This window comes from Lagenorhynchus albirostris, chromosome 13 (genome assembly GCF_949774975.1).
Source record: "Lagenorhynchus albirostris chromosome 13, mLagAlb1.1, whole genome shotgun sequence".
Lineage (NCBI taxonomy): Eukaryota > Metazoa > Chordata > Mammalia > Artiodactyla > Delphinidae > Lagenorhynchus > Lagenorhynchus albirostris.
Genome location: NC_083107.1, coordinates 60,722,915 through 60,743,610, shown reverse-complemented (window position 1 = coordinate 60,743,610; position 20,696 = coordinate 60,722,915). Strand labels below are relative to the sequence as shown.

The following is a 20,696-nucleotide window of genomic DNA, read 5'->3' as shown; positions in this document are numbered from 1 at the left end:
ACATTTAAGCACCGATCATATAGCCTGTTGTGATGATTTGTTTCAACAAATATTAATCAGGCACTTGCTACATGGCAGTCACTGTGATGTGGTTAAACCAAAGAAACCCCTGCCTCAGAGAACTTATAGAGGGAGTCACTAACCAAAAAAGCAAATAGTTCTATGATACACTGCTAGATGAATGTTGTAAAAAAAAAAAATAGAGCAGGGTAAAGGAATAGAGAGTGATGGAGTGGGGGCACTCGGAAGTTTAAAACAACAGAATTATTAAAGAGTGTGTTAAGTGCTTGTATATATGTTCAGCACTACGTATCTCTGTATATTCTAATCCTTCGAAAATTGGTGATCCTTGTTAGCTAAATAGGATATGGATTTGAGCAGAGCATCCTTTGGAAATGGTCTATATTTGGTATTTTCTTTTGTATCCTGACAACCATTAGTTCTTGAAAGGTATATTGAACCTGATAAAATAGATGGTAATTTTTAACCTTTCAGTTCGGAGTTAAGGTAGCTATATTTCCAGAAATTGTGAGTTTTATCATTTGAACCATTTACTGATGACTTCTTTTACACTATAAAGACTAACTTTGAATAGAATAACATTGCAGGGTCGAGGTCTTGCAAAATTCACCTACCTAATTGCATGTGGGAATACATGCTGCTGTAGCATGTGGAAAAAGGACTGGGGTTATTCATGTGCTGTTTATTTATGTTTCTTTTTGGAAGCAAATTAGTTATTCTCTATATGTGTATGTTCATGCATGCGTTCAAATTTGAAATGTAGACATTTATCAACTGTTTTCTTTAACTTTGAAAGAAAGGTAAAGTTTCTTTGCAGTGTTTTAAAATACCCAAAAGGAACTTGCTTCCTAAACCCCTGGTAGGCATGAATTACTATAAAGTATATTTTTTTGCATCTCAAACATCCCGGAAAGATGTTAAATATAAATGCATAAGTATTGAAGAACGTAAACCTAAATCTTAGATACCCACGGAATATCTTTGAAGCTGCTGCTTTTTTTCCGCCACAGGATATTATTAATGGAGTAGTCCCCTAGTCCAGTTTCACTTTCATTTTCTCCATTCAGCAAGTGAGGATTGGGACCCTACCCCCCACCCCCCAGCAGCTCAGAATCCAGCTGCAAACAAACAGCTGCAGTGTCGTTGGATAAGTGAAGGGGGTGGGAGAAAATCAAGTTAACTTTGAGGAGAAAACATTTAAGCCACACACAGTAAGATGGTAGCAGATTTCCAGTTAAACGGTGCAAGAAAGCTAGTGCCTCGCAGAGGACATGCAATCAGCAAAATACTCAGAGAATTGATTCAGTAAATATTTATGGAGGACCTACTGAGTGCTAAGCCCTGCTCTAGGTGCGAAAGATAGAGCTATGAACAAGACAGACAAAAATCTTTATCAACCTGGAGCTTTCCGGTAGAGAGAGACAAAATGAACAGTGTTAGTAAGTAAAACATACTGTGCCAGAGGGATGTACAATCTGTGCAGAAAAATAAAGCCGAGAGGGGGAAGTGGTTTGCAGTTTAGAGTGGTCATGGAAAGTCATGCCGAGAAGTTCAGATTGATCAGAATCCTGAAGGGGTGGGGGAGTGAATGGGCGCAGAACTGGGGTGGAGGGAGGATGTTCTGGGTTGGGGGGACGTGGGTTCCCAGGCCCTGAGGCTTTAGTGCTGGGGAGGGAAGAGGTGCTGGCCTCGAAGTGGGACGTAACTGGGAGGCTAGTTGGGGCCAGGCATAAGCCTCATTTATCAGCATGAGGGGTTAGACTAGACTGTGGAGGCAGGTGGGAGCCATTGAAGACTGTGGGGTAGTGTTGATGTCATGGCCGAGACCCCCAGGGTCTCAGAGCTTGGCATCTGTTAGGTGTAGTTGTTTGATTACTACACAAAGGAAACTCCCGTGTTGTGGGAAGGGTGCAAATGTATTTTTCAAACACGTTCTTAAGATAGCTTAATCTTTTTTTTTTTTTAATTATTACTTTTATTTATTTACTTCTGGCTGCGTTGGGTCTTCGTTGCTGTGCGCGGTCTTTCTCTAGCTGTGAGGAACGTGGGCTACTCTTCGTTGCTGTGTGTGAGCTTCTCATTGCGGTGACTTCTCTTGTTGCGGAGCACGGGCCCTAAGCGTGTGGGCTTCAGTAGTTGTGGCTCGCGGGCTCTAGAGCGCAGGCTCAGTAGCTGTGGTACACAGGCCTAGTTGCTCCACGGCATGTGGGATCTTCCCGGATCGGGGCTCAAACCCGTGTCTCCTGCATTGGCAGGTGGATTCTTAACCACTGAGCCACCAGGGAAGCCCCTGCTTAATCTTTTTATGTCTCGTTATATTTGCTTGTATGGTCTATATCACGTGAATCTCAGGGATTAAATCATTACTGTACATATCAAAGTTCTCCCAAGCAATAATATTCATTTCTTGACATACCCTAAGGCAAGAGTCCTGCTTTTCATTGTCCCCTTATCTACATTTGCTTCTAGGAGGAGAGTTTCAGGTTGAATTTCAAGGACTTGATGCCTTTAAGAATCAATGTATCAGACAAGCCCTGTGTGGCATGAGGTTTCTAAATAGGCCACAGCTCTCTGATTCTCATTCTCCACCCCCACCCCCACCCCCCGCCCGCCCGTACCCGGGCCTCTCACTGTTGTGGCCTCTCCCGTTGCGGAGCACGGACGCGCAGGCTCAGCGGCCATGGCTCACGGTCCAAGCCGCTCCGCGGCATGTGGGATCTTCCCGGACCGGGGCACGAAGCCGTCTCCCCTGCATCGGCAGACGGACTCTCAACCACTGCGCCACCAGGGAAGCCCTCTTTTTTTTGGGGGGGGGGGCCATGCCGTGTGCCTTGTGGGATCCTAGTTCCCTGACCAGGGATTGAACCCCGGCCCCTGCAGTCACCGAGTCCTAACCACTGGACTGCCAGGGAATTCCCTGATTCTGGTATCTAATGTATAACACTTCTTTCCATATAAACATACAGTAGCAATGTGGATTTTAATGATGTTTTAAGAAAAAAAAAAGATCTGGACATACCCATCAAACTTTCACTTACCACGAAACTGGGCACATAAAAAAAATGTTCATTGAATATTGCTGGCAACTTGTACTTTGTTGCCAGGACCAGATAGCAGGAGATCCATGGAGTGTGTAGGGATAAATAAGATCACACATAGAGATAATCTTGCTTCCCCCCAAGATTTAAAGGTTTGGGATTGAGGGCGTGATATTCAGGGATGATGTTTCTTTGTAGAACAGTATCAGAGTTAGTGGTAAGGATCAGTTAGAAATATAATTGTTGGAATTAAAGGTGATCACTCTTGCACTTCTTATCATCTTCTACATTATTTACGTTGAAGAATTCAGATAAATTACTAAGGTGAGGTTCACAGCAGGGCCCAAGTTGATTTGCAAAGACATTTCCTTCAAAATGATTGCTAACTGATTTCACTAATTCATTATCCTGAAAAGATTCCTTAGTGCTACTTACAGATGATTACACCTTTTAGAAATCATTACTTTCGCCTCAGGAGTATTGCTTTATGTGGAGGCATTATTGCTTTCACAAGGAAACCTTTGTTTCCTGGATGATAGAATAGTTGAGGTCATGTTTATATTGTTGGGTTTTCTGTTCTTGGATGTTTCCAAAGGTTCTCCAGCAACTCCATTGTCTTGGCTGAGAAGGTGTCAGAGAGGCTCTGCCAGCCCTTGTGGTGATGACCGTCCGCCATGGGTCTCTAGGCCATATTCACTCGAGATGGACATCTCCAGTATGAGATGGAAAAATAGCAGTGTTTCTTTCTTTCTTTTCCCTGGTGCTTGGGTTCTTTAGACTCACTTGGACTTGACATTTTGTCCAACCATTCAACCACCTTACTTCCCTATTTCTTCAATTCCTCTTGTTGCCTGTTTGGTGATATAAGTCTGTGTGGAATTCACGCTTAGCTTTCTTCCTCAGCTAAATGTGTAAGTCTATGGAAAGCACCTAGTAAGGTCCCTGGCTCAGGAATTGTTAGCTGTTATCAGAAGATTTGACTGGCGGGGTAGGTATGAAATGTGCTTCATTATCTGTGCTAACTGTTCAGCTAGTATAATGAAAAATGTATATCTTTCAAAGTGGTTATTTTCAGAATATCATGCTCATTTTGTTGTTCTTGTTGTGTGAAATTCTGGTCACATTTCTTCTTCTCCCTGTCGTGATTTACACTGTTGGATGAGTACAGCCAAGAAAAAAAGGCATTCCCACATCTAGCCTTCTGTTTGACTCTTGGTCATTTGACTAACAGATTTTAGGGTAGAGCATACATTAATATTTATAAAATGATACTGTGTATTATATCCACAAGTACCTTTCTGGCAAGAGGCATTAACTTGCGTCACATTATCTAATTATGGTCATGATAGACAAAAGTGGTAGGAAGGGAGATAATAGAGTTTATTATTTAAGTTATTTATCCAACATGGTTGAGGAATATTACACTTGTTCACTCATTTGACATGTAAATATTTGATATGTGGAAGTGTTGGATAATAAAATGTTGAGGCTAAAAGAAAATTTGAGTTAGTATTAATATTTCAGAAGTAGGAAGACCGAGATCCAAAGATGTTTCTCAGTTATTTCTGAATAATTGACTTTCCTCCTACCACCAAACTTACTTTCCAGAAAAAGTTTGGCACTTAAAGATTCAGATTGCTTTGCTTAAGTTCAGGTCCTCCTGTTCCTGTTTATTCCTTCTGCAGATGTTTATTTTGCTAAGCTACTATTTGCAAGCCCTATGATAGCCCAGTGATAAAAAGAACCCACTTTCTGGTGGAGATTAGATGAGCAATTTCATTATACTGCTGTAAACGAAATAATTTTAATGGATGTATAACAGAACTCCTACAGAGGAGACAGTTCTTGATTTAGTCCCTATATAGAGCAGATGAAACCTGGAGAAAGTATTAAAGACTGAATAGGAGCTTTCAAAGCAGGTGAAGAGAAGCAGCTTTCTAGCCAGAGAGAACACCTTGTGCGAAGCCCAGGGGTCAGGAACAGTATGGGTCATTTGGGAGCACATCATTATGAAGTATTGCTGTAGTAAGTGGGGAAGAGTGGAAGAGATGAGGGTGAAGAAGTGGACTGGGATCAAATCTAAACAGGCTTGTGTTCCGTGCCAGAGACTGGAATGGCCAGATGTTGGACTTTCTTTGGAGACCGTTGCTTCCCAATTCTGTATCCTTAAGAAGTTTGATAGGGATATTCTTTTTTTTTTTTTTTTTGCGGTACGCGGGCCTCTCACTGTTGTGGCCTCTCCTGTTGCGGAGCACAGGCTCCGACGTGCAGGCTCAGCGGCCATGGCTCACGGGCCCAGCTGCTCCGCGGCATGTGGGATCTTCCCGGACCGGGGCACGAACCCGTGTCCCCTGCATCGGCAGGCGGACTCTCAACCACTGCGCCACCAGGGAAGCCTGATAGGGCTATTCTTATAACACCCTCACTAGGTGTTATTTACACCAAAGCACCTCTGTAGGAGAATAAAACACTGTGAACCAGGTACCTAAGGGATGGCTAATCACCTGGCTTTAAGGACGGCTTTTAGAGGATCTAGATGAAGAGAGGAAATGTGAAAGAATTAGGTACTTCTCCAAGATAATTTTTCCCTCAACTAAGATGTATCAGTTTTTAAGCAGCAGTACATTTGATAACAAAACCAATATTCTTTGAAGCTGGTTAAACAAGGGGTTACATGTTTTAGTGGACATTCATGCTCAGAGAAGACTTTGTTGCTTAATAACGACATGTGCCTGACCAGAAGGCCAGTCCAGCACTGCAGAAGCATGGGCCAGTGGAGGAGGCCTGAGATTTTCCTTTTAAAATATTGAGATTCAGTCTCAAAGTAGGGGAAATGTAAGGGGGTTGAGTTCTACACCATTGGGTTCAGTCAGACTAGTTGTAGCTAGGGAAGAGTTTCCATGAGCAATCAAGTATCCTGTTCTGATTATTTTAAAAAATTTCAGAAATGTAACCATTTAGTGTCTGACTTTGAGTAACTTCCTGGTAAAACCACACCAAAGAGAAACTGGTTGAAAAAATATATTTATGTGTCCAAGTACCTGGATGAGGTGACATGCTATATGGGACTGTTAGTCATAAGTCATTTATGAGGTATCTTAATAATCTTTTTGAAGAATTAGTTTTTATTATGTTAATCACTTCTATTGCTTTTATCTCTGTTACATTGATTTTCTCCATGTATTTATTAACTTCATCTTGTTTCTTTGGATTTGCTTTGTTGATCATTTTCTAATTTCAGTTGAATGCTTAGCTCATTTTTTTTAACCTTTCTTATTTCCTGTGAAATTTCCCTTTAAACACTGCCTTAGCTGTGTCCCATCAATATTGACATGTGACATATCTATTGTTCTTCATTTTTAAGTATTTGATTAATTTTCCCATAATCTCCTCCCATTTAAAAAAAACACCTTTTTATCATAGAAGTTTTCAAATATATACAGAAGTAGAGGCAACTGTGTAATGACTCAGTGCTTCAGTAGTTATCAATTCAAGACCAATCCTGTTTTAATCTGTTGGGATCTCAGCCAGTAAATCCTCTAGGATTGGAGGTGCTAGAAGGGTCCTGCAAAGTGATATTTGTTATATTAAAAGCACCTTTGGCTTGCCTTACTCTGCACAGTGATTGTTTTCCAGACCTTAAACTGGTCTGATAAATGGGAAATTATTTTAAATTTAAATTGTGACCACCATAAGCGTGTGATTCTCTGACACTGTGACCAGTAAATGGTTAGCGTTGTACAGTTTCAACTAAGATGCCAGAACCAAGGAAACAAAAGGAGGAAGTCTAAAGGGACCTCACAGATTACCCATCCCACCTCCGTTTTAGTGATGAAATGAATTGGAGCCGAGGGGGCCAAATGCCTTGTTCAGGGTCACTCTAATGACAAAGCTAAGGTTGTGGTCCCCTGGGCCGGGGCCTCTCCATGAGAACAGACCTCTGGGCTATCTGATTTTCTATATGCAATTGAGGGTAGGTAGTCCCTAATTTAGGCAGAATTTTGAAATAGGAGAGTTGTGTTCTGTAGCCCTGGTTTCTCCTCTTCTCATCTTGCTTCATGAATTAAGTTCTTCTCTGTCCCCACCAGCTTCCTGTTATCAAAAAGGAAATTATCCTTCCCTTACTTAATCTTTTCCTCTGTTTCAAGATTCCTAGAAACATTTTATTCACATACTAGGTATGATTTTGGTTAGAGTAGTGGGAAATTATACTGTAAACTCCTCTTTCCTAGCATTTTAAATCCTTAGTACCTTGCTCAGTTCTTGATGTATAATAGATACCAATAACTGATTGAGGAATGAATGTTTGAAAGAAAGAATGGTTGAACGAATGACTTTACATGCTATAGTTCGTCCCTGGTCCTCCTCTGATAGGTGTATTGCTGAGGTGTTGACAACAGTTACAGCAATGGAACATTTGCTTATCATTCATAAATGTTTTACTATAAATTGATTTAGTAAATTGGTTCAGTACTGTTTGTTTTTCAAAGACTTCCCCACTTGGACATAATATGAATCAGTGGTCATGTTTGTTTGTTATATATTTAGAGGTTTGCATCAGTTTAAGAGTCCTCAAAAACAAATTGTGTGCATATTTTAGTATTTCCATTGTTTTAGATTAAGGCTTGGTCTACTCTGATACATAGTTACATATGCCTAACATAGTTTTACTTTGTGGAAATGCCTATAAAACAAATTTTTATGTCATGAATCATTTCTACTGATAACCATAATTTTGCCCTTCTTGCTTTGCACTGATTACAGCATGAGGAAGAGAGGGAAAGGGAAGCACCAGCTCTTGGATCATCCGTTTTAAGCTGGAAGGAGAGAGAATGAAAGCTCACTGCATTAGATTCCTCCTTGAGCAGGGCTGAATGCACGATAACAGCCAGTCGGGAGCTGGGGGAGTTAAGAGCAGCAATTTTACATTACACTGGAGTTTCTAGGCTGGCATGGAAAGAGATGCCAGTACTAGCTATTTGTATCTTACTGTAGCCACAGGGATATGTGAACAGCTGGAGAATTAATTTGATATATATTCCCAGCAGCCTCTCTTCTGCCAACAGAATTCCATTACTGTGAGGTTCTGAGTGTGTACCATGAATCTGTGCCTTGCTCTTTTTTTTTTTTTTTTTTTTTTGCGGTACGCGGGCCTCTCACTGTTGTGGCCTCTCCCGTTGCGGAGCACAGGCTCCGGACGCGCAGGCTCAGCGGCCATGGCTCATGGGCCCAGCCGCTCTGCGGCATGTGGGATCTTCCCGGACCGGGGCACGAACCCGTGTCCCCTGCATCGTCAGGCAGACTCTTAACCACTGCGCCACCAGGGAAGCCCTGTGTCTTGCTTTTTAATATCTGCTATAGCGTGTTTCTGGTAAGTAGAATGCCACATAATGGGGTGTAGCCGTATCTTGGTTTGGAGTAAACTCCATTACCCTAAGCTGATATGAGGTAGAAAAGGTAAGGCTCTGAGTCTACAAATGCCTTCTGCCTTCAGGAAGTTGGACATTTCAGATGAACACACAGTACTTTGTCCAATAAGTGCAGTCATACCTGAAACATTTTATTCCATGTTACTGGAATTTCAGACACCAGCAAGCAGATGGAAATATATTTTGACAAGCAGAGAGGTGGAATCTGGGACCAGTTGGGCCAGGGTTGCCGTGGCTGGTTCCTTGAGCTCCTGGGCACTGAGCGGGTGTAGCCCCCGGGGCTGCTGCTTCCCAGATCTGGAGCTGGCTGTCTTTGTACATCTTCCAAGACTCCTCTTCTTTCACATACTTTTCCCCTCTCCTACCCTGAGGATCACAACTGCTTTCTCAGTAGTCTTTGCACTTAGAATCTTTTATATCAACTGTGGAAAGAAGGAATTTCAGGCATCATCAAGAATATTGGAAAGTAGTCTGTGGAACAGAAAGACCAAGTCCAGGGTTAGACTGAAGGTGACTATTGGAAGTACAGGTGTTTTTGCTTTGGTACCACATGTACACTCTTAAAATTTTTTTTTTTGCAAAATCATTCACTACACTAAAGGTAAGAGAGCTGTTGGGAAAAATAGGGATGGGGCAGATCACTCAAAACCTATGGAACTGTGAACACAGAGGATAAATATAAACAATAAGACTCCAAATAAAGCTCCTGACTCAGGTAAGCTGCTCCTAACATTTGCATCTGGAGCCTGGACAGCCCATCCTTTGCAGCCTTACACACTCATGAGCTCAGGCTGCTTCCTTCAGGGCATGGGAACCTCACAGATGTTTACTCTGAATGGAGACTAGTTTCATCAGAATTAAATATAAGATCCAGGGGTAGTTTTTTGTTTTTTTTAGTTTTTTTGGCTGTGTTGGGTCTTCATTGCTGCACGTGGGCTTTTCTCTGGTTGTGGCGAGTGGGGGCTTTTCTTGTGGAGCATGGGCTCTGGGTGCATGGGCTTCTGTAGTGGCAGCACATGAGCTCAGTAGTTGCAGCACATGGGCCCTAGAGCAAGCGGACTTCGGTAGTTGCGGCATGCGGGCTCAGTAGTTGTGGTTCATGGGCTCTAGAGAGTAGGCTCAGTAGTTGTGGCGCATGGGCTTAGCTGCTCCATGGCATGTGGGATCTTCCTGGACCAGGGATCGAGCCTGTGTCTCCTGCATTGGCAGGCAGATACTTAACCACTGTGCTACCAGGGAAGTCCCCAGGGGTAGTTTGTTCATCATGAGTTTTTAAACACGGGAGAATATCTCTAGCTTTTTCATTTGTACATTGAACCTCCCCGGACAGTTAAATGTAGTGGAAAGTTCAACCACTAGAGCAGCCATTTAGAAGGAAGGAATTTAAGCAAGATTATAAGCTTTTTCTTAAGGTGTTCATTTAACTGCGAAGACTTTTCCTTTTATTGTGAGAAAACTTTCTCCTGATGTTTTTATAACATTAATGTGCTGGGGGAAGTCACACATGAACCAACACACCTTCTGCATTATACTGACATCATTTTGTTCCAAATTATGTATAACAAAAATCACGTTAGAGAAATGTGTTTTTATGGTTCAGTAGTAACTGTTAGGGGAAGAGGTACCCAGTATCTTTTGTTATTTCTCAAACCTGGGTCCTATGCTGTCTTGGCCTAAGTGTACCAGCAAGACATGATCTTTAGAGCAGCAGTTCTCAAAATGTGGACCACAGACCCCTGGGGGGCCCTGAGACATTTTCAAGTAGTACATGAGGTCAAAGTTATTTTCACAGTAATATTAACATACTATTTGCTTTTATTCTGTGTCGACATTTGCACTGCTGGTGCAAAAACAATGCTGGTAAAACTGCTGGCATCTTAGCATGAGCAGAGGCTATGGCCCCAAACTGTGTTAGTCAGTCACCGCTCTGTGCTTGCAGTAAAGTAAATACTAGTAACCAAATAACAAACCAAATAAAAAATCAGTTTCCGGTCCACTTCTCTGGTGAGACAGGGCCGGGAGATGCTCTCCTCAGCTCCTTGCCTGGGTGGGCAAGTCAGGCTCTAGGGCCGGCAGAAATCCTTGTTTAGGGGTCCCATCAAGTTCCCCAGAGCGCTACAGCTGAGCGGAGCGGGTTCTTGGGACTACTGCTCTGTGGTACAGAAAGCCTTCTTGGAATCTGACATGACATCACTTTCGGACTGTTGGCCAGCTGCTCCTGACTTGGCCACATGAAGGCTCAGACTGTCCCAGTCTCTGAACTGAAGGGAACCAACACTATTAGCATATCTCTCACCACCATGAATGCAAGGTATTTCAATGAAGAGTATCAGGAGGACATCTACAAATCCCAGACTGGCATGTGTAAGTTCTGAGGAATGGTGGAATAACCCAATGTATCTGGGTGGCCTTTGGAAACAGTTGAGACAGAGCTACAACAGGGAAGTGGCTGGCAATCAACTCATAGCCCACCTTCTCCAGCCGTGTGACTGACAAGGTCTTGGTGCCCTGGCCGGCTGTCAGGCCTAAGCCTCTGACGTGGGAGAGCTGAATTCAGGACATTGGTCCAACAGAGACCTCCTGGCCCCACGTGATATCAATCGGTGAGAGCCCTCTCAGAGATCTCTGTCTCAACACTAAGACCCAGCTCCACTCAATGACCAGCAAGCTCCAGTGCTGGACACCCCATGCCAAACAACTAGCAAGACAGGAACACAGCCCCACCCTTAGTAGAGAGGCTGCCTAAAATCATAATAAGTTCACAGATACCCCAATACACCATTGCACTCGGTCTTGCCCACCAGGAAGGCAAGATCCAGCCTTATCCACCACAACACAGGCACCAGTTCCCTCCACCAGGAAGCCTACACAACCCACTGAACCAACCTTAGCCACTGGGGGCAGACACCAAAAACAAGGGAACTACAAACCTGCAGCCTGTGAAAAGGAGACCCCAAACACAGTAAGTTAAGCAAAATGAGAAGACAGAGAAATACACAGCAGATGAAGGAGCAAGGTAAAAACCCACCAGACCAAACAAATGAAGAGGAAATAGGCAGTCTACCTGAAAAAGAATTCAGAGTAATGATAGTAAAGATGATCCCAAATCTTGGAAATAGAATGGAGAAAATACAAGAAACGTTTAACTAGGACCTGGAAGAACTAAAGAGCAAACAAACAATGATGAACAACACAATCAATGAAATTAAAAATTCTCTAGAAGGAATCAATAGCAGAATAACTGAGGCAGAAGAATGGATACGTGACCTGGAAGATAAAATAGTGGAAATAACTACTGCAGAGCACAATAAAGAAAAACGAATGAAAAGAATTGAGGACAATCTCAGAGACTTCTGGGACAACATTAAATGTGCCAACATTCAAATTATAGGGGTCCGAGAAGAAGAAGAGAAAAAGAAAGGGACTGAGAAAATATTTGAAGAGTTTGTAGTTGAAAACTTCCCTAATATGGGAAAGGATATAGTCAATCAAGTACAGGAAGCAGAGAGAGAGTCCCATACAAGATAAATCCAAGGAGAAACACACCAAGACACATATTAATCAAATGATCAAAACTTAAATTAAAAATATTAAAAGCAGCAAGAGGAAAGCAACACATAACATACAAGGGAATCCCCATAAGGTTAACAGCTGATCTTTCAGCAGAAATTCTGCAAGCCAGAAGGAAGTGGCAGGACATGTTTAAAGTGATGAAAGGGAAAAACCTACAACCGAGATTACTCTACCCAGCAAGGATCTCATTCAGATTCGATGGAGAAATTAAAACCTTTACAGACAAGCAAAAGCTGAGACAATTCAGCACCACTAAACCAGCTTTACAACAAACACTAAAGGAACTTCTCTAGGCAGGAAACACAAGAGAAGGAAAAGACCTACAATAACAAACCCAAAACAATTAAGAAAATGGTAATAGGAACATATATGCTGATAATTACCTTAAATGTAAATGGATTAACGCTCCAACCAAAAGACATAGACTGGCTGAATGGATGCAAAAAGAAGACCCGTATATATGCTGTTTACAAGACACCCACTTCAGACCTAGGAACACATACAGACTGAAAGTGAGGGGATGGAAAAAGATATTCCATGCAAATGGAAATCAGAAGAAAGCTGGAGTAACAATTCTCATATCAAACAAAATAGACTTTAAAATGAAGACTATAACAGAGACGAGCAAGGACACTACATAATAATCAATGGATCAATCCAAGAAAAAGATATAAAAATTGTAAATGTTTATGCACCCAACATAGGAGCACCTCAATACATAAGGCAAATGCTAACAGCCATAAAAGAGGAAATCGACAGTAACACAATCATAGTGGGGGACTTTAACACCGACTTTCACCAATGGACAGATCATCCAAAGTGAAAAAAAATAAGGAAACACAAGCTTTAAATGATACATTAAACAAGGTGGACTTAATTGATATTTAGAGGTCATTCCATCCAAAAACAACAGAATACATTTTCTTCTCAAGTTCTCATGGAACATTCTCCAGGATAGATCACATCTTGGGTCACAAATCAAGCCTTGGTAAATTTAAGAAAATTGAAATCCTATCAAGTATCTTTTCCGACCACAATTCGTAAGACTAGATGTCAGTTACAGGAAGAAAACTGTAAAAAGTACAAACACATGGAGGCTAAACAATACACTACTACATAACCAAGAGATCACTGAAGAAATCAAAGAGGAAATCAAAAAATGCCTAGAAAGAAATGCCAATGAAAATACGATGACCCAAAACCTATGGGATGAAGCAAAAGCAGTTCTAAGAGGGAAATTTATAGCAATACAATCCTACCTCAAGAAACAAGAAACATCTCAAATAAATAACCTGACCTTATACCTAAAGCAATGAGAGGAAGAACAAAAAAACCCCAAAGTTAGCAGAAGGAAAGAAATCATAAATCAGATCAGAAATAAATGAAAAAGAAATGAAGGAAATGATAGCAAAGACCAATAAAACCAAAAGCTGGTTCTTTGAGAAGATAAACAAAATTGATAAACCATTAGCCAGACTCATCAAGAAAAAAAGGGAGATGACTCAAATCAATAGAATTAGAAATGAAAAAGGTGAAGTAACAATTGACACTGCAGAAATATAAAGGATCATGAGAGATTACTGCAAGCAACTATATACCAATAAAATGGACAACCTGGAAGAAATAGACAAATTCTTAGAAAAGCACAACCTTCTGAGACTGAACCAGGAAGAAATACAAAATATAAACAGACCAATCACAAGCATGGAAATTGAGACTGTGATTAAAAATCTTCCAACAAACAAAAAGCACAGGACCAGATGGCTTCACAAGTGAATTCTGTGAAACATTTAGAGAAGAGCTAACACCAATCCTTCTCAAACTCTTGCAAAATATAGCAGAGGGAGAAACACTCCGAAACTCATTCTACGAGGCCACCATCACCCTGGTATCAAAACCAGACAAAGATGTCACCAAAAAAACCTACAGGCCAATATCACTGTTGAACATAGATGCAAAAATCCTCAACAAAATACTAGCAAACAGACTCCAACAGCACATTAAAAGGATCATACACCATGATCAAGTGAGGTTTATCGCCAGATTGCAAGGATTCTTCAATATACACGAATCAATCAATGTGATAAACCATATTAGCAAATTGAAGGAGAAAAACCATTATCATCTCAATAGATACAGAAAAAGGTTTTACCAAAATTTAACACCTATTTATGATAAAAACCCTCCAGAAAGTAGGCATAGAGGGAACTTACCTCAACATAATAAAGGCCATATATGACAAACCCACAGCCAACATCGTTCTCAATGGTGAAAAACTGAAACCATTTCCACTAAGAGTAGGAACAAGACAAAGTTGCCCACTCTCACCACTATTATTCAACGTAGTTTTGGAAGTTTTAGCCACAGCAATCAGAGAAGAAAAAGATATAAAAAGAATCCATATCAGAAAAGAGGAAGTAAAGCTGTCACATTTTTGCAGATGACATGATACTATGCATAGAGAATCCTAAAGATGCTACCAGAAAACTCCTAGAGCTAATCAATGAATTTGGTAAAGTAGCATGATACAAAATTAATGCACAGAAATCTCTTGCATTCCTATACACTAATGATGAAAAATCTGAAGGAGAAATTAAGGAAACACTCCCATTTACCATTGCAACAAAACAAATTAAATGCCTAGGAATAAACCTACCTAAGGAGACAGAAGACCTGAATGCAGAAAACTGTAAGACACTTGTGAAAGAAATTAAAGATGAAACAGACAGAAGGAGAGATATACCATGTTTTTGGATTGGAAAAATCAACATTGAGAAAATGACTATACTACCCAAAGCAATCTACAGATTCAATGCAATCGCTATCAAACTACCACTGGCATTTTTCACAGAACTAGAACAAAAAAGTTCACAATTTGTATGGAGACACAAAAGACCGTGAATAGCCAAAGCAATCTTGAGAAAGAAAAACAGAGCTGGAGAAGTCAGGCTTCCAGACTTCAGACTATACTACAAAGCTACAGTAATCAAGACAGTCTGGTACTGGCACAAAACCAGAAATATAGATCTATGGAACAGGATAGAAATCCCAGAGATAAACCCGCACACACAAGTGGTTACCTTATCTTTGGGGTTTTTTTTGTTTTTTTTGTTTTTTTGCAGTACGCGGGCCTCTCACTGTTGTGGCCTCTCCTGTTGTGGAGCACAGGCTCCGGACGTGCAGGCTCAGCAGCATGGCTCACGGGCCCAGCTGCTCCGCGGCATGTGGGATCTTCCCGGACTGGGGCACGAACCCTCATCCCCTGCATCGGCAGGTGGACTCTCAACCACTGCGCCACCAGGGAAGCCCCTGGTTACCTTATCTTTGGTAAAGGAGGCAAGAATATACAATGGAGAAAAGACAGCCTCTTCAGTAAGTGGTGCTGGGAAAACTGGACTACATGTAAAAGAATGAAATTAGAATACTTCCTCACACCATATACCAAAATAAACTCATAATGGATTAAAGACCTAAATGTAAGACCAGAGACTATAAAACTCTTAGAGGAAAACATAGGCAGAACACTCTATGACATAAATCACAGCAAGATCCTTTTTGACCCACCTAGAGAAAGAGAAATAAAAACAAAAATATACAAATGGGACCTAATGAAACTTAAAGGATTTTGCACAGCTAAGGGAGCCATAAACAAGATGAAAGGACAACCCTCAGAATGGGAGAAAATATTTGCAAACAAAGCAACTGACAAAAGATTAATCTCCAAAGTATACAAGCAGCTCATTCCGCTCAATATGAAAAAACAAACAACCCAATCCAAAAATGGGTAGAAGACCTAGACATTTCTCCAAAGAAGATATACAGATTGCCAACAAACACATGAAAGGATGCTCAACATCAGTAATCATTAGAAAAATGCAAATCAAAACTACAATGAGGTATCACCTCACACCAGTCAGAATGGCCATCACCAAAAAAATCTACAAACAATAAATGCTGGAGAGGGTGTGGAGAAAAGGGAACACTTTTGCACTGTTGGTGGGAATGTAAATTGATACAGCCACTAAGGAGAACAGTATGGAGGTACATTAAAAAACTAAAAATAGAACTACCATATGACCCAGCAGTCCCAATGCTGGGCATATATACCAGTGAGAAAACCATACTTCAAAAAGAATCACGTACCACAGTGTTCATTGCTGCACTATTTACAATAAGCAAGACATGGGAGCGATCTAACTGTCTATCGACACTGGATAATGAATGGATAAAGAAGATGTGGCACGTGTATACAATGGAATATTACTCAGCCATAAAAAGAAATGAAATTGAGTTATTTGTAGTGAGGTGGATGGACCTAGGGTCTGTCATACAGAGTGAAGTAAGTCAGAAAGAGAAAAACAAATACCATATGCTAACACATATATATGGAGTCTAAAAAGAAAAAAATGGTTCTGTAGAACCTATGTGCAGGATAGGAATAAAGACACAGATGTGGAGAGTGGACTTGAGGACACGAGGAGGGGGAGGGGTGGGCTGGGACGAGGTGAGAGTGTGGCATGGACATACTCTGCCACATGTAGAATGGATGTCTGGTGGGAAGCAGCTGCATAGCACAGGGAGGTTAGCTCGGTGCTTTGTGACCACGTAGAGAGGTGGATAGGGAGGGTGGGAGGGAGACACAAGAGGGAGTGGATATGGGGATATGGGTATACATATAGCTGATTCACTTTGCTATACAGAAGAAGCTAACGCACCATTGTAGAGCAATTATAGTCCAATAAAGATGTTGGGGAAAAAAATCAGTTTCCTTTAAGAATGCCCTTTATTGAATCAGTACAAGTTATTAATTTTATTAAATTTCAACTCTTGATTATACATCTTGTGAACATTCTCTGGAATGAAATGGGAAGAATGGATGAAATAATTCTGCCTACTGAAGTCCCGCGGTTGTCTCGAGGTAAAATATCATTTCCTGGTTTCTTCTAAATATCCAAGTGGAGATGTCAGGGTAGCAGTTAGTTATAACTGACTCTTCGCTGGAGTACTCACATATTTGCATATATTTGGACATGCATGAATTCTAATTCATACATGAAATTATCACATTTCTTTCATTTTGTATATAGAGAAAATCACATTCGGATTTGGTATCTTGCAGAAGTTACAAACTTAAAAATACATTTGCAGAGGTATCTCAATTATCTTGACCTTTCAGCCTTGGAGACTACATCTTGTCGCATGGAAAGCACTAGGAAAAAACTACTTGATATAAATAGTTAAAGGGCAGTACTCCTGTTTTTAATCCCCCCGCCCCTTGTTCTTAAAGTCCTGACTAGTCCAAGGAGAAATCAGAAACTATATCAGAATCAGAACCTTGATCCTTGTGCTGTATATGTGGATTTACTTAGGAAAAGAGATTTTAAAACATCAGATTTGCCAAGTGCTGTCAGTGACACTATTAGGCTCAGATTTGATTTCTGTATAATCAGACTTTACTAAATTTTTGCTTTCAATCCGTGTTGGATGGCTGTTACAGTAAAGTATAATGTTCTGTAATAGAAAAACATAAAAGCATTTGTCTCATAACCATGTTGTACTTGATCCTATAAAGCAGTGGTTGCTAAGGGAACTATTTGCCAAGAAGAAAAAGTATTGATTAGGATGGGGGGCATAGAAATGAAAGGGTTTCCTCTCAAGAAAGAAAATAAGAGCATGTAAGACATTTTTGGCTTTAGAGTCAGATGCCTCCTGACTGGACAGGGTGGCCATGACATTTCCTGAGGGGGTGGTCAGGCTTACCTGTGCACCATCAGGTGCAGCCTGTCGCTGTTGCCAAGAGGCTTCTGCTGAGAACAGTAAGGAGCTGGAGAGGGCATTAAGGGAATTTGCCTTTTAATTCTGATTCCACACTCAGGGGATATGGTCTTCCTGTGGGGAGGCAGAGAAAAACACCTGGCAGTGAAAACAAATTGGCCCTAAGATGGACTTCTTGGAGGGGCTGTTGATGCCAGCCAGCTGATAAGAGGCTGAAGTCTAGAGCTGAACTGGGAAAGAGAATGACAGTTGATGCCTAGAGAGAAAGGTACCAAAGTATGTCTGAGCATTTCTTCAAAATGCCTGCCTCATTAATGCTTCACTAATAAGGTTTTTGAATAAGATTTTTATTATGTAAACATGTTCATTATAATGAAACATGTTTTCCTTGTTATACATCTCTGCATTTGTTTACAAGAAATTTTCTGTTTAAAAAAAAAAAAAAGGGCTTCCCTAGTGGCGCAGTGGTTGAGAGTCCGGTCCGCCTGCTGACGCAGGGGACACGGGTTCGTGCCCCGGTCTGGGAAGATCCCACATGCTGCGGGGTGGCTGGGCCCGTAAGCCATGGCCGCTGAGCCTGTGCTCCGCAACGGGAGAGGCCACAGCAGTGAGAGGCCCGCGTACCGCAAAAAAAAACCCCAAAAAGCATAGTCAACAGCATTGACCATACCAGTGACATGGAAAACTAGATAGAGTTACTGAACACTTGTACTAAGTCCTGGGGTTAAGGGGGTTCAAAGTTGGATAAGACCTGGCTCCTCCTGCACCTGAGGACTCTTTGTCTAATGGGGAAGTTAGACTTGCGTGAAACCATTATTGGAAAGGGTAAGAGGTGTGCACAGGTGTTTGTAGGAGCGTGGAGGATAGAGAGCTCAGAGTTGGAGAAGACTTCTCAAAGAGGTAACATGTGACTTGGGTCTTGAAAAATGAATAGGAGTTATCAAGAGGAAGGAGAGAAGGAGGTATTCCAGGCGATGACATTCTGTGAGCAAAGGCATGGGAACATTTATTGAGGGTTTGTAGTGAGAATCTGTGTGCTTATTGGGGCATTAGGATGTTTGGACTTTTTCTTGTTAGCAAGAGAGAACCAATGAGCAGGCTTGTCTTTTTTTTTTTTTTTTTTTTTTTGTGGTACGCGAGCCTCTCACTGTTGTGGCCTCTCCCGTCGCGGAGCACAGCCTCGGACGCGCAGGCCCAGTGGCCATGGCTTACGGGCCCAGCCGCTCCGTGGCATGTGGTATCCTCCCGGACCGGGCACGAACCCATGTCCCCTGCATCGGCAGGCACACTCTCAACCACTGCGCCACCAGGGAAGCCCCAGGCTTGTCTTTTGAGGAAGGTGATGCTGGTTGACAGTGTGGGAAATGGGGTAGTGCAAGGAGACAGGTTAGAGGATGCTGCAGTGGTTCAGGAGAGTGATGTCTTCAGGGAGTTCCAGTTACGATGGAGGGAAGGGATGTTTATTGTGGAAAAAGAAATCTGCATCAGAATCCATTTGATTTGGTGATACATTAACTGCATATATTTACAAAGATAGTAATAAAGATTTCTTGGAATATGGGACGGGAAAGAGGAGAAATACAGTTTTTCAGTAGTTCAAATGTTACTTGAGTTTCTTACTGATTTTTAGGTTCCTAGGATTGAACTAATTTTGAATTACAAATTTGAATATACAGTCAAAAGAATTTCTTTACGGTAAATTTTGCTGAACTATATTAGGCTGGTGGTACTAATAACATGTCAACAATTAAACATAGAGGTAAGAAATTGTTTACGTGAGCCATTTTGTCACGTGTTATAACCAGAGACTAAATTATCACCTACTTTACTGTGTTGAGTTGTTTCAGTATATTCTATTCTGGTTTTCCTTTCAAAGTAATTTAGTAATTTCACTGTTGTCTTGAAGATAGGAATGTCCCTTTGTGTGTATACATGTTATATACCTGTCATTTCTAAAGACCAAATACAGGCTAAATAGGAAAATAAATCTTAAAACAGATACTTTGTGTTTTTGTTTAAACTTCTAAAATTGTTTTACTAAGAGATGAAGCTTTGATCAAATAAGAGAGCCTGATCTTCTGAAATCAAAACACAGGAGATTTTCTATTCTCCCTTTTCAAATAATCACCCTGAAGCTCTTTATTTTGTAAATGATATCCTTCTAAAGACCCCTTGACAAGAAAATTATTTATTTCAGTGAGGGAGAACAGTCTTTTCCTGACTTAGGCAGTAAGTCAACGATGTCACCAGAAGGAAAAGTTAGCCTTATAAAAATTATAGCCATTTGTTTGCGCTGTCTTTTGTGAAAAGACATTCTTCAGATGTCTTTATACCTGCCTTACTTTGAGCAGCAAGTTTAAGTATCTTAAATTCAAGCACTTTTAAAAGATTCTCTCCAGATATGGTTATCAGAAACATGTTTACTATTTAATAGTCAGTGCCCAGTTAAGGTGTGATAAAGTATCTATTAAAGATAATGTTAAGAGGGGGGAAAAACTCATAACATCACAGAGACTCAGAGAAATAGTCTGGTTTCCTACAAGAGGCATTTCAACTATGAGGAATATTATTAAGGATTGAGTCTTGCTGTGGTTGTGTTATGTTTGTTTCATTTGTCTGAACTTGTTCCCGTGAAAGTTGGTTTTAAAATCTATTTCTTACAGTCAACTCCATTTCATGACCCAGGACCCTGATACGGTCTCAGCCGCAGACTTTGACGACCTCAGCCTCTCACTAGGCTGTCGCCCTTAGTTTTGTTTGTTGTTGTTTCTGGCTTTGGTTGTGGGCAGTAATGGACATTAGCATTTGTACTGAAGTGCATTGGAGGGCACCTCCTCCGTTGTATCCCATTCCTGACTCC

General features: G+C 41.1%; 1 protein-coding gene across 5 annotated transcripts in view; it reads left to right on the top strand.

Annotated features, from left to right (window-relative positions):
• Nucleotides 1-20,696, top strand: part of CRIM1 (cysteine rich transmembrane BMP regulator 1) — a 208,624-nt gene that overhangs the window by 27,365 nt on the left and 160,563 nt on the right. The window lies entirely within an intron of this gene.